Here is an 11,913-nt window from a genome sequence, read left to right on the forward strand (position 1 = left end):
GTCTATCTTCCTCTTCATCTCGTAGGTCTTCAGATTTCCAACTAGCTCTTCTATGGTCAGCTCCTGTAGGTCCTTTGATTTAGAAATAGCATTCACCTTGCTTTCTCAAGGGCTAGATCCCAACCTAGAACTTTGGGACCTCAAGTCTTGTAGATATGTAACAAGTTCCTTATCTGGTTCTGAATGGTAAGTTTGTTAGATCATCAAAACATAAAGTAAAGTACTTGTGCCCAAGGTACTTGTAACCTATCAGCGCCGTTGTCGGGGACTTAGAATTAGCTATTTTTCTAGATTGGATTGTTATTTTTATCTTTGCAGGTTTTGTTTTTTTCATTGTTGTAAATATTTTTATTTTTATAACAATTTGATTTTTCTCTTAGTGTGTTTCTAGTTCTCTTAGCATGACATCTGGGGATGAAATATCCGAAGGTAAGGTTATTGATGAAGATGCTTGGTTGACAGAAGAATTTTATGGCTCGTCTTTTTGGGCTTGTCATGGCCTAACTTCTTAGAGATTTGAATTTGAATATGGGATTAAGGGTTGGTATTGGGATGGATATTCTCGATTAGAGGAATATGCCGAACGACATTGTCTTCTAATAGCGTTAATGAATGATTGGTCTAAGGAGAGAGATGAGCTTGCACATAAAATTGATAATTTTAGCTTGGCTGTGCATAACTTAGATGCAGATTTGAGTTCAAAGGTTGATGCGTGTAACGCCTAACAATTTAATGATGAGTTGTGTGAAGCCGGAAAAAAATCTTCTAGACCAAATTGAGAAGCTAAAATGAGAATACTAATCACTAGACCATGTTTTTCTTAAGGATACCAATGCTAAGAAGAGTGCTCTAGAGTCATGTGAGGGAGTAGATAACATTACTTTGGAGAATTGAGTGTGTGTATAAATGGTGTAACGACCCGACCGGTCGTTTTGAGCTTTTTTACTTTGCTCGCCAATTCTCGGGCATGACTAGCCCCGTGTGATGTATTATAACTTATGTAAATCGTCAATTTTGGTTTTTAGGGTAATCGGAATGAATTTGGAGGAACAGTTCTCAATTTGAAGCTTAAAATTTGAAAGGTTTGACCAAGTTTTGACTTGTTAGCATATGATATCGTATTGGAATTTTTATGATTTGGTTATCTCCGTTAGGTGATTCGGGACTTAGGAGTGTGATCGGAATGTATTTTCGAAGTTTGAAGTATATTTAGGCTAGAATTGGCAAAATTTGAATTTTGGCATTTTCCGGTTAATGTGAGATTATGATATAGGGGTTGGAATAGAATTTAGGAAGTTGGAGTAGGTCCGTTGTGTCATTTGTGATGTATATGTAAAATTTCAGGTCATTCAAATGAAGTTTGATAGACGTTGTGATCGAAAGCGGAATTTGGAAGTTTTTGGAATTCGTAGGCTTGCTTGACATAATTTCGGTGTTTTGATGTTGTTTTCAGAGTCCCAAAGGTTGAAAAAGTTTGAATGAGGTTATGGGATATGTTGGCATGTTTGGTTGAGGTCCCGGGGGCCTCGGATGAGTTTCGGGTGGTTCAATGGATCATTTCATGTTGTAGGAAATTGCAAAAAAACTGTTGTTGGTGTTGCATTTTTTGACCTTCGCGTTCGCAATGCATGTCCCCCGTTCACAAAGGGTTAGGGTGTGAGACTGTGGAGTTGGCCTTCTCGTTCGCGAATATGGTCCCGCATTCGGGAAGGGCTAAGGTCAATGGCCATCGCGTTCGCGAGGTTTTTGCCGCGTTCGCGTAGCGGAAGTGGAATAGGTGGGACCCAAAGGCATTTGTTCTACACGTTTGCGTAGTAGAGGTAGCGTTCGCGAAGAGGTGAGTCAGTTGTGCATCGCGTTCGTGAGAGGGTCCTCGCATTCACATAGAAGGAATTTTGGTCAGTGAAGCTTTGTGCTTCGCGAACGGGAGGGAGTTGCCGCATTCGCGATGAAGAAAACTCTGGGCAGACAGATTATATTTGGAAATCGAGGGTTTAAGTCCAATATCACAAAAACCATTGGAGTGGTCAGGAGAAGGTGAAATTGGAGGAAATTTTCAGTGGAGCAATTGGGGTAAGTATTATTCACTCATATTTGGTTTAATTCCATGATTTATTCATGAATATCATCATTTAATTTGAGAAATTAGAGTGAAAATTGGGGGAAAATGGAAGAAAAGTTTGAGAATTCTTTTGGGGATTTGAATGGGCATTTGATGTCGTATTTTGATGATTTTGGTATGTATAAACTCGTGAGGGAATAAGGATTCTAGTTTTGTGGGTTTTATCGAATTCTAAGACGTGGGTCCAGGGGTCAGATTTGACAAATTACGGGATTTTTGATGTAAATTGGATATTTTTAAGTGGGCTTTGTTCCCTTATCATATTTTGATGGTATGAATCTGCTTTTGGCTAGATTTGGAGTATCCGAAGGCCGATTCGAGAGGCAAAGACATTGCAGGCTAGAATTTGGACCGGATTGAGGTAAGTAATGATTGTAAATGTTTGTCTTGAGGGTATGAAACCCCGAATTTCACATCGTTGTGCTACTTTGAGGTGACACACACGTTAGATGACGAGCGTGGGGTCATGCACCATTGGGGATTGTGACTTAGTCCGTCCAGTATGATTGTTACACCACGTATTTGATTAAAAACTGTTTGCTATCATTGTGTTTTGGAAAGTATCATCATGTTTTGGGATGAATGCCATATTTGGGCCTCGTGCCAACTGTTTTGGACCCATAAGGGATTTTTACTACTATTCCTCACTGTTTTGACTTCATATTTGTACCTAGTCATGCGATATTATGTTGTTTCATAACTCAGCCATCATTACTCCGTTTTGACATTTTAAATGATATTTTGGGCTGAGCCTCATGTTTTTACTATTGCCCGAGTGGCTTGAGACATTTCTGACTGAGTGAGGACAATGGCCTATGTTGTGAGGATATTATGGGATTGGTCTGTGCGCCGCAGCAGTGTGGTACCGATTTATGATTTTGAGGTTGAGGGCCTGATTTGTTACGCCACGAGGTGGCTTGCTATAAGGCTGAGTGCCTATTTGATTATGCCACGAGATGGCTTGTTATTGCGCTTGGGCCGTAAGGGGCCTCTCCCGGAGTCTGTACACTCCCAGGGAGCGCGGGTACCCAGTGTGAGTGTTATGATGTAGCCCGATGGGCTGTTGTTGTTTCATATTATGCCTTTGGGGTTGGTTCTTGATTCATGTTATGCCCGATGGGATGATTATAAGTGATTGTTAGGTAGCCCGAGGGTCTGTTCATATTATGTCCGAGGGGCGGTTTATGGCACATGTTTTGCCCGAGGGGCTGTTGATGTTTTTTTATCATTGTTACTCACTGTTTTATCACTTGTTTGAAAACATTGAGAGTTGTTTTAAAAGATTTTTACTGAAATTGAGCTTGATTTACGAAGTAAATGATTTGTGTACTGCTTTGGAAATGATCTACATTTGTTGTAGTGTTATGATGTGGTTTACGTGTTTTCTTACTGCTCAGCTTTCATTTACTTTTATTACTTACTTAGTTGGCGTACTCACATTACTCCCTGCACCTTCTGTGCAGATTTAGGTGTTTCTAAACCCGGTAGCAGGTGTTGATTGCTCAGTGGCAGAGTCATCGGAGTTAGCCAGGTAGTTGCCCGATGTTTGCGCACTGCTTTTCTCCCTCTTGTCTTCTTTAGATTGTTCTTAGTACATTTTTAGACTCTTCATTGTATACCTTAGTAGATGCTCGTGACTTGTGACACCCTGATGTCGGGCTTGTGTATTTATTCCGCACTGTTCATTTAGACTTACATTATGAGATATATGATTAATTAAAGGCTTAAGAATGATTGTTATTGATTAAATGGTTAATTCGGGAGTTGTGTCAGCTGGTCTAGTTTTACGATAGGCGCCATCATGACCGGGTCGATTTTAGAGTCATGACAAGTTAGTATCAGAGCCTAGGTTACATAGGTCCCATAAGTCATGAGCAGGTTTAGTAGATTCTTGCGGATCGGTACGGAGACGTCTGTACTTATCCTCGGGAGGCTGCAGAACCTTTAGAAAAAACTTGACATTCTTGAATTCTTATCGTGCGTCCTTGATTCAGCCTGAAATTTAACTCTTTGAATTCTTTCCACACATTCGTATGCGCGCATGAGTGCTCAGTATCAGATATGCATCGATGGCTTGTGATTACCTGATCGAGGGGAGGTGTGATCTTTATGTGTTGATGTGGGCCAGTCTAGAGGACTTGAGGTCGAGTTTGCCTATAGCTTGAGCATCGAGGCGTAGATTGTGTGAGCATGTGCTTTTGGATTGGTATGTCCGATAGTGTCCCTATTAGTGGGAGTGATGACTGGATAGATACATGATGAGTATGATGTGACTGCAAGATGTGTACATATGATTTGAATGAGACAAGAAGGGTCTGCTTGGGGGTAGTAAGAACTATCCGGTGCTTGATTTCCATTATGATTTGATGTATAGCCCGAGTTGTGGGCGTGTTGAAGGACCTTCTCATGTTGCCTAGTTGGGAAGTGAAGTAGATTTCACATTGTGTTATGAGTTCAAACGCAGGAAGATTAAGTGACTATGTAATGTTTATGACGGTGGAAGGGTATAAAGGGATGTTAGTTGACGTGAAACAGGTGGGTTATCTCCTGTCGAGTCTTCTGAAGTTTATGTGATCCTTATGTTATTTGTTGGAAGGCCTCTTTTACCCGTGAAATATATGTGTTGCACTTTGAATTTGGGTCGCTTAAGAGAGTGGGCTTGGTTGTTACGAGGGTGAATGCGAGATTTGCAAAAGATTTGAAGTACTAGATGGTCCGTGTTGCACGAGCTTATGAAGGATTTAGTTCAATCCCACTATGGTATTATGGCAGTAATAGAGTATATGCATTATGAGTTATTGTGTTTTGATCTATGGCTTTAAGCCAAGTGGGGGAGTCTACTATTGATTAGTTGATTGCACGATTATGTGCTATGTTTGTTCCTGTTGGAGGCGTACTAGTGAATCAATTATGCCTTACGAAGGTTGAGACCCAGGATGGCTCGAGTAAAGGGAATTTCACTGAAGGTTATGTTATGCTTTATGAGTGTATGAGAATCATAGAATGACTTGAGTTGTTATCGGTAAGGGATGTACAGTGCATAGAACAGGAAGTTACTTGGTTGCATTAAGGTGAGGTTACATTCTATGGTGTCAGAGTGCTAATGGAGCACAGGTCGTTGGTCCATTTGATCGATCTAATTGCGGTTTGAGTAGAGTGGGTGACTCTCGTGAATGGTTCAAATGGTTTAAGATTTTACATGTAATAATCGGAAATTTTCAGGTTGTATATTTGGCTAGAACTGAGGTTTGCATTGAAGCGTGTCAAGACTCGTGGTATTTCTATATCGTTATGGATTCTACACATCAGTATCAGGAAGGTAAAGGTAATGGCTATAGATTCGCAAGAAGTCTCTTCAGGGAAAGTATTTCGAATGTGGTGCCTTTGGGGATATTTGAGAGAGTAGTCAGCGGCTGATGAACCATAGGACGGTGGGGCTTTATGCTTAGGTCTCGTGTGGCGAGTCTGGGTTGAGGATTGTGGTGTTATAGCGAGAAGAAGATTTAAGTTGAAGGTAAATCAGAAGGAACTTGGATAGATGGGATAGCTTGGTAGTAGGCCGAATCGGCAAGGTAAGGATATAATTAGTTTGTTGGGTGCTTACGAGGTAATGAGTTTCTACAGGTGTTTCGCGGCAATGCTCTTAGGTTTTAGTAGCCTGCATATCTTGGTTGAGTTAGAAGGATTCAGTCCTGACGGTTTAGTTTTATGAAAATGGAATCCGGAGAGTTCTTGATGGTTTCTACCATAGTTAGAGATGTATATTTTCTACGAGCATGAGGAGCATAAGATGTATAGTGATTTTCTTCTAGATGGGATCAATGGAAAGTTCTTGGCTAGTTGAGTACGTAATTGATTGTGTATCGGAATGAATATGAAGTTCTCATGTTTATCTTAGGATGGTATGGTATATGCGGTATGTTGTGTAGTATTGAGATTTGCATGTGTAAGGTCACGGTTTAGTTATGAAAGGCAGGTCATAAATTCTTAGACAGCATGGGCAGCTTCAGATTATTAGGCAAATGATATTGCTAATTGTTGTAGCTTGATGAGGGCATACGTGTTAGAAAGGGGCAATGTGATTGGGTTAATAATATGTCATTGGTATTGCGGCTCTCTCTTATTGGATCGACTGCTGATATTCGAGTTTGCTTGGTGGCACAGGAGAATTTTTGGAGTACCTCTTGTGGAATGGTTGGGTATTAAAGGTGTGGTATGCTTTCGAACGACGGAGTTGGCATCAGATATGTGGATTTGCGTGCTGTATGGATTTGGAGACTGGGAGTTCTCATAAATAGATTAGGTCATGGTTGTGGATCACGTGTATCGGTCTTGTATGGTGAATATTGGAGGTTTGGAGACCCGAGTGGATCCTTGTTGCCTAGTATGCTAGATTTTGGCGTGATATTAGGTGTAGACTGGTTGTCTCAATGGTATTTTATTCTGGGTTGTTGCGCTAGGATGACGACGTTGGCTATGACGGGGATGCCACTGATTGAGTGGCGAGGTTCGACGGATTATGTTTCTAGTAGGGTGATTTCATTATTGAAGACCCAACAGATGGCTGGGAAGGATTGTCTTTCTTATTTGGCCTTCGTGATGGATGTCAGTGCATAGACTTCTACCATTGATTCAATTCCGGTGGTGAGGGATTTTTTAGATGTGTTTCCTGCTGCCGGGCTTGTCGCCGGACAAGGTTGTTGATTTCGGTATTGATTTGGTGCTGGGCACCGTATCGTATGGCACCGGTAGAGTTAAAGGAGTTGAAGGAGTAGCTTTAGGAAATCCTTGGTAAGGGTTTCATTGGTAGGGCAATATGGATGTGTGTTTTAACTCGATTTGGCTTGGTTGACTCCGAGTTGTATTGTTGAGGGATGCGTTGATTCGATTGTTATTGAGCTTATTAGTGATCTGGGGAGATCTATGAATTACCTTTCCGTGTTGCGAGGTGTTAGGATTTATTGGCTATAGGCCCATGTGGTACGGTTTTATTGGGGTCTCTTAGTGGAATTTAAGCGGGAAGAGTATTGGGTATTGCTCGGCGGGTGGCGTATCGGTTGTGTCCTTACGGGTCTGTGTAATGTTATGTCAATTGCTTCGCCGTGGTTATGATGATTTGCTTTGGTTCTAGACATGAAATTGCGCGCGGTTGTCGATTTTGAGCATAGTGACTTGAGGTGTTTCATGTGGACCAGTGTTTGGATAGGGTCGCGCATTGCAGCGAAGTTATGTGGAGGTATGACTCTTCGGGTTAGATTCGTGTGTTCTATTTCTACGATGGGTGATGGTTTCTCAGTAGTGTGTGTGGTGGTACTGGTGAGCTTGCGATATAGCTATCTTATTTGAGACATTTTCATGATTTGAGTATGTTTGTATTGTTGCTTGTTGGTACGTGGATTGCACGAGTTGTGGCTTTAGATTGTATTGATGTGTCATGTTACCCGAGTAGTTGGGTTGGATTAGATGAGATCGTTTGGATCCATAATGAATACAAATGGATTCAGTTTTAGCATGTTGGAAGGATAATATAGATGTTCGGCTCAGAAATTTGCTAGGGTCCTTGCCAAAGGAGGAGTGGCTTCGCGAATGGTTGATCTGAAGAATGATTATAACTTTACACGTGTTTCATTTATCATTGGCAGTATATGGAAGTGTTGGGATGAGGCTTCATTTGATAAGAGGTTTATTATCGGTATTCGATTGTTTTGAGCAACTGTTGTGATTAGAAGTTATCGCTACGAGTGTTTGAGTTATGTGGTATATCATGTAATTGCATCTGAGGTTACATGCATTGTTTGTTACAACTTGTTCGGGCTTATTCAGAGTATAGATGTGAGATTTTGATCTTGAAAATGATTTCAGAAGTGGAGATGTGGTTCTAAGGTTTATGGGCTAGGTTGGATTGTGAAATTTCAGTTACATTTTGTTATCGAACCTATATGAGATAGGGTGACGTGGGATAACTCTCGGGCATGTGCATGGTAAGGTTACTCAGTGTTTTTGGTTTTCGGAACAACTTTGGGCACGTTCGAGGACGAACGTATGCTTAAGTTGGGGAGGATGTAACGACCTGACCGGTCGTTTTGAGATTTTGCACTTCGCTCACCAGTTCTCGGGCATGACTAGCCCTGTGTGATGTATTATGACTTATGTAAATGCCGGTTTTGGTTTTCAGGGTAATCGGAATGAGTTTGGAAGAACAGTTCTCAGTTTGAAGCTTAAAATTTGAAAGGTTTGACCAAGTTTTGACTTGTTAGCATATGATCTCGAATTGGAATTTTTATGATTTGGTTAGCTCCGTTAGGTGATTTGGGACTTAGGAGCATGATCGGAATGTGCTTTTGAGGTCCGGAGTAGATTTAGGCTTGAATTGACAAAATTGGATTTTTTGCATTTCAGGTTTATAGGTGAGATTTTGATTTAGGGGTCGGAATGGAATTCTGCAAGTTGGAGTAGGTCCTTTGTGTCATTTTTGATGTGTGTGCAAAATTTCAGGTCATTCGGACGAGGTTTGTTAGACTTTTTGATCAAAAGTGGAATTTGGAAGTTTTTGGAATTCTTAGGCTTGAATCCGATGTAATTTCAGTGTTTTGATGTTATTTTGAGAGTCCCAAAGGTTGGAACAAGTTTTAATGAGGTTTATGGGATATGTTGGCATGTTTGGTTGAGGTCTCGGGGGCCTCAGGTGAGTTTCGGGTGGTTGAACGGATCATTTCATGTTGTAGGAAATTGCAGAAAAACTGTTGTTGGTGTTGCATTTTTTGACCTTCGCGTTTGCGATGCATGTCCCGCGTTCGCGAAGGGTTAGGGTGTGAGGTTGTGGAGTTGGCCTTCGGATTCACTAAGATGGTTACGCATTCGCGAAGGGTTGAGGTCAATGGCCATCGCATTCGCGAGTTTTTTGCCGCGTTCGCGTAGGGGAAGTGGAATAGCTCGGACACCATGGCATTTGTTCTACGCATTCGCGTAGTAGAGATCGCATTCGCAAAGAGGTGAGTCAGTTGTGCATCACGTTCGCGAGAGGGTCCTCGCGTTCGCGTATAAGGAATTTTGGTTAGTGAAGCTTTGTGCTTCGCGAACGCGAGGGAGCTGCTGCGTTCGCGATGAAGAAAACTCTGGGCAAACACATTATATTTGGAAATCGAGGGTTTAAGTCCAATATCACAAAAAACATTGGAGAGCTCGGGAGAAGGTGAAATTGGAGGAGATTTTCAGTGGAGCAATTGGGGTAGGTATTCTTCACTCATATTTGGTTTAATTCCATGATTTAGTCTTGAATTTCATCATTTAATTTGAGAAATAGAGTGAAAAATGGGGAAAAATGAAAGAAAAGTTTGAGAATTCTTTTGGGGATTTGATTGGGCATTTGATGTTGGATTTTGATGATTTTGGTATGTATAGACTCGTGAGGGAATAAGGATTCTAGTTTTGTGGTTTTTATCGAATTCTGAGACGTGGGCCCGTAGGTCGGGTTTGGCCAATTTCAGGATTTTTGATGTAAATTGGATATTTTCGAGTGGGCTTTGTTCCCTTAGCATATTTTGATGGTATGAATCTGCTTTTGGCTAGATTTGGAGCATCCGGAAGCCGATTCGAGAGGAAAAGGCATCGCGGGCTAGAATTTGGGCCGGATTGAGGTAAGTAATGATTGTAAATGTTTGTCCTGAGGGTATGAAACCCCCAATTTCACATCATTGTGCTACTTTGAGGTGACACACACGCTAGATGATGATCGTGGGGTCGTGCACCGTTGGGGATTGTGACTTAGTCCATCCAGTATGACTGTTACATTGCGTATTTGATTGAAAACTGTTTGCTATCATTGTGTTTTGGAAAGTACCATCATGTTTTGGGCTGAATGCCATATTTGGCCTTGTGCCAACTATTTTGGACCCTTAGGGGATTTTTACTACTATTCTTCACTGTTTTGACTTAATATTTGTACTCAGTCATGCTGTATTATACTGTTTTCATAACTTAACCATAATTACTTCGTTTTGACATTTTAAATGATATTTTGGGGTGAGCATCATGTCTTTACTGTTGCCAGAGTGCCTTGAGAGATTTCTAACTGAGTGAGGCCAAGAGCCTGTGTTGTGAGGATATTTTGTGATCGGGCTGCGCGACGTAACAGTGTAGTACCGATTTATGATTTTGAGGCCGATGGCCTAATTTGTTATGCCACGAGGTGACTTGTTATAAGGCCGAATGCCTATTTGATTATGCCACGAGATGGCTTGTTATTGCATTTGGGCCGTAAGGGGCCCCTCTCGGAGTCTGTACACCCCGAGTGAGCGCGAGTACCTAGTGTGAGTGATATGATGTAGCCCGAGGTACTGTTGTTGTTTCATGTTATGCCCGAGGGGCTGGTTCTTGATTCATGTTATGCCTGAGGGGCTGATTACGAGTGATTGTGAGGTTGCTCGAGGGGCTGGTTCTGTTCATATCAGACCCGAGGGGCGGTTTATGGTACATGTTTTGTCCAATGGGCTGTTGATGTTTTTCTATCATTTTTACTTACTGTTTTATCACTCGTTTGAAAACATTGAAAGTTATTTTAAAAGATTTTTACTGAAATTGAGCTTGATTTATGAAGTAAATAATTTGTGTACTGCTTTGGAAATGATCTACATTTGTTGTAGTGTTATGGCGCGATTTACATGTTTTCTTACTGCTCAGCTTTTATTTACTATTTTTACTTACTGAGTTGGCATACTCACATTACTCCCTGCACCTTGTGTGCAACTTTAGGTGTTTTTGAACCTGGTAGCGGGTATTGATTGCTCAGTGGCAGAGTCATCGGAGTTAGCCAAGTAGCTGCCCGACATTCGCATCACTGCTTTTCTCCCTCTTGTCTTCCTTAGATTGTTCTTAGTATATTTTTAGACTCTTCATTGTATACCTTAGTAGATGCTCGTGACTTATGACACCCCGATGTCGGGTTTGTGTATTTATTCTGCACTGTTTATTTAGACTTACATTATGAGATATCTGATTAATTAAAGGCTTAAGAATGATTGTTATTGATTAAATTGTTAATTCGGGAGTTGTGTTAGCTGGCCTAGTTTCACGATAGACTCCATCACGACCGGGTCGGTTTTAGGGTCGTGACAAATGGGGATGTAAATAGTAGTAAAATTCATGATTTAAGGCGCATTAGACCTCATTCCAATCATTTTTCCACATTGTGTTTAGATAATAAGATAGCAATCGAGCCATATGAGTCTATGAGGGAGTCAAAGAGTGAGGATGAAAGTGCCTATATCCTTGAATTTGTTACGTCGAAAAGAAAAAATTACATTCCCCATCTAAAGGCTAAGAAGTGTAGAGTGAAAATTTTATTACTTGGACTGGTCATCTTTGTAGCCCCAACACTGGAGCATAGCCGCAGACTGAATACCATGTTAGGTGTACAATTCATAAGTTCGAGGTGGAGGCAAAAAGTGGTTCACGTCGAGCTGCGACGTTAAATTAGGCGCTTGTTGGGAGGCAACCTAGCTTTACTGCTTTCTTTTGTTTTTATTTTTATTATATTATTTTTATAGTGTCTGTTTTTATTTTGTAGGATTATAAGCATAGGAAACAAAGCAATTGGAAGAATGCAAAAGCGAGCCAGATAGTTGGAACTAAATGTGGAGTGCCCACAATAATGGACCATACTTGGGGGAAGTCTGAGTACCCCATGAGCCACTATTGCTTCAGTCTTGGGCCTTTCAGGGAGTTTCTTGTCCACCCTTGTTATATTTTTGCTTTATTTGTGCATAGGGAACATTGCACTCTTTTAAGTGTAG

This window comes from Nicotiana sylvestris, chromosome 6 (genome assembly GCF_000393655.2).
Source record: "Nicotiana sylvestris chromosome 6, ASM39365v2, whole genome shotgun sequence".
In the NCBI taxonomy this organism is placed as follows: Eukaryota; Viridiplantae; Streptophyta; class Magnoliopsida; order Solanales; family Solanaceae; genus Nicotiana; species Nicotiana sylvestris.